Source organism: Cyphomyrmex costatus, unplaced genomic scaffold, assembly GCF_001594065.2.
Source record: "Cyphomyrmex costatus isolate MS0001 unplaced genomic scaffold, Ccosl1.0 scaffold2181, whole genome shotgun sequence".
NCBI lineage: Eukaryota > Metazoa > Arthropoda > Insecta > Hymenoptera > Formicidae > Cyphomyrmex > Cyphomyrmex costatus.
The window spans coordinates 11,094-14,332 of NW_017276237.1; positions in this window are offsets into that span (position 1 = coordinate 11,094).

Sequence of the window (3,239 nt, forward strand, 5' to 3'; positions counted from 1 at the left end):
GGGAGGGGTGGGGGAGGGCAGGGTCAGGGGCTGGGGGAAGAGATCCGGTGAGTCGAAAATGGTGGAGGTGCGAGTGAAAGGTGAGAGAGGATGCTAAAAAGTTGTAATAACGAAAGAGAGTGAAATACGGTGAAAGAGAGGGGTGGTAGGGGTGGTTGATGGGGAAAATGGGAGGGGCGGGGGTGAGGAGGTCCAGTGGGTCGAAGATAATGGAGGTGCGAATGAAAGGTGAGAGAGGATGTCAAAAAGTTACATATTTCGGACTTACGAATATGGACGGACATACATACAGAAAAGGAGACGTATCTTGATTTTTCATTAAAATCATCACTTTTCGACCGCTTATATCTCCAGAACGGCTTGACCGATTTTAAATTTTTTTAGTTCAAATTACTCATGGCAATGCTGCCTTTCAGAACATATAACGTTCGATTCAAATTTTTTTATACGTATTTTAGTAGTTATGCACCCCCCTAAAATGGACTTTTGTGGCTCGGGATAAGAGACTTGTAGTGTCTTTCAGTTTTTGAACATGACCGGAGACACTACCGCGTCTCCTGATATCGAATAAGTTATAGACGGTCAAGTCCGCAAAAATTGAGTAGGATTTTTCTCAGAAGAAACCACATTCATCGCTCATCAAGCGATTGTATGATCGTCCACGAAAAATCCTTGTGTTAAGACAAACAAATTGTTCCTCTGATGAAAACTCACCCTTGTATGTAGAAATACCAAAATTCCATGTCGATAATTATATCAGTGACAGTAATATTGTTATCACATTACAAATGTAATTCGTCCAAAATATGTATAAGAAGAACAAATAATAACCGTCAGACTGCCTCGACATATGAAATGAAATTGTGTAAGATCTTGGTAATGCAAAGTCAAACATTGTTTATAATAAAAATGTATGATTTATAAAGACCCTCTGTGTCTGTCTGTAGGTTAAGACTGTTATTCTGTTTTTTAATATTCAGCATCTCTGAGACAATACGTTTACTGTAACACGGTTCTTCATCTAAAATTTGAACATTATTCCAATCGAAATCATGTCCATGTTGTAATCTATGATCTGTTATCACTGATCTAAAACTCGTATTCCATTGAATGTGGTTACGGTGTTCTGTAATTCGTGTTTTTAATTTTCTTCCTGTTTGTCCTACATAAAAAGCGTCACAGTCATTGGAATTTATTTTGTAAACTACATTAGACTTAGACAGAGAATCTAATGGATTGTTGTAGCCCGTGAGTGCTACCACAATTAAGTCTCGCATTTCAGCCTAGCAACGAGCTGGCGGAAATGCAAGACTATTACAGCAAAGCAACCTTTGCATTTCGGCATAGCAACGACTTGCGGAAATGCAGGGTTGCAAATTCCATAACGCGTGCGGACAACGATCACTGATCGAACGCAAGCAATGACCGCACGCACATCGAACAATTATTAATAAAAAGCAAATCTTGCATTTCGACAGGACAACGAACTGCCGAAATGCAAGAGGACGAAGTCCGCGTTGCACACGGTACGAATGCCGCTAGTTCGATGACTCCGCGACGCCTATATATTCGGCGGTCTAAGGACCGGCGGGAGAGTCTTGTCATACATCTAAACGTAACGATACGTTACGCGCGTAGCGAGAACCGAGTCATATTACATCCGCGATAACGAGTGTCGCCGACCGGTCTAAGTCACGAGCGAGGACTTTAACCCGAATATATTCTTTAATTAAATCAATTCGACAATTGTAACCAACTATTCGAATTGTAACATAAGCAATTAACCACCAAAGTGTAATCATTCAATCGGGTAATTATAATAATTAAATAAAGGGTTACGATTACTTGAATAAATGTAATCAGTGGTAATAACCACTCGAAATTGTAAGTGTTATAATAAATAAAAGGGGTTATTTTAATAAAAGTGTGGTGCAGTGTGTGTTTGTTCTACGACCTTGACCACTTTCCTCGTTTTCCTCGTGGGTTCCAACCCTTTGAGCGGATCGAATCCCAAATTAATATCTTGTTGCACCGAGAGGTATAACAAAATTTGTGGCAGCGGTGGGATAATCTGGTGAAATATCACCGAAGAATCGAAGGGAAATCCAAGAGAACCCGACGATCTTAACCGCTAGAGGAGACGAGACAATACCCGTGTAAAACCGCGCAGTGGTAACGGGCCGGAGAAATAAAGAAATCTCCGATTACGATCTCTCAGCCAAGAGAAGAGACGTAAAAATATAACGAGCATACGTTATAACAAGAGCTAATAAAAAGCTCAGCAAAAAGTGAGTAAAAAAGTGAGTGACAACACCACGCAGAGGTCGACGCCCGGAGCTACCACGGTACCAAGGAAGGCTGCCAGGACCCGAGGCATTACAAGGACCAACCACCAACGACCTTGCATCGAGACGGTGTCAACAGAGGAGACAACACGACATCGACAGCTGACACGGACTGCCGACTCCGCAGAACTTCACATCCGAACAGCTGAGCGAGCCAAGCAGCGCAACAATGACGCGAGCGTTTCTCCTAATGTAAGTCGAATTCATGTAAGCGATACAACTGTGCATGTCTGAAACAAGAGACACACAGAATACTGACCCGCGTAACCGTAGGTTAATAATCGACACCGCCGAGCGAGCAAATAGCGAACCGCCGTTAAACTTAACTAGTAACGCGCGCGATAACATAACCGATAACTTAAATCAGTCAGTCGACAACGATAAAAACTTACCCCCTTACGTGATAATAAATCGCGAATATCAGTTAGATCTAAACGATTTTAACTCAATAAAACAAGACGCGACAAAACGCGATAAAAATATAATTGACACAGACGAGACTACTCAAGACAGCCGTGACATAACGACGCCGCGTACTCCACCCAGGGAACAAACCCCTGAACGCTTATTAATCTCAGGCGAAGAAAACGCCCAAAACTCAATCAACCCGCAAAATCGCGGTACTCCGGAAAATAGGCATGGAAGAAGAGTGACCTTTCAATTAGACGAAGACGAAAACGATGACACCGAAGGTAGCCCCCTAGGCCATGCAAGCTTAAACGTAACGGAGATGGAACTTCTCCGAGGAACCACGGGCAGATCGCGAGTAGCAAATAGACAGGACGAAGTCCTAGATCGATTTATAGCAGCAATCGTCGGCTTACAAGATAGAATAGACCATATGGAATTTGCCCGCGAACGAGAAAATGTTCGACAACCTGACAACGGGCAGGG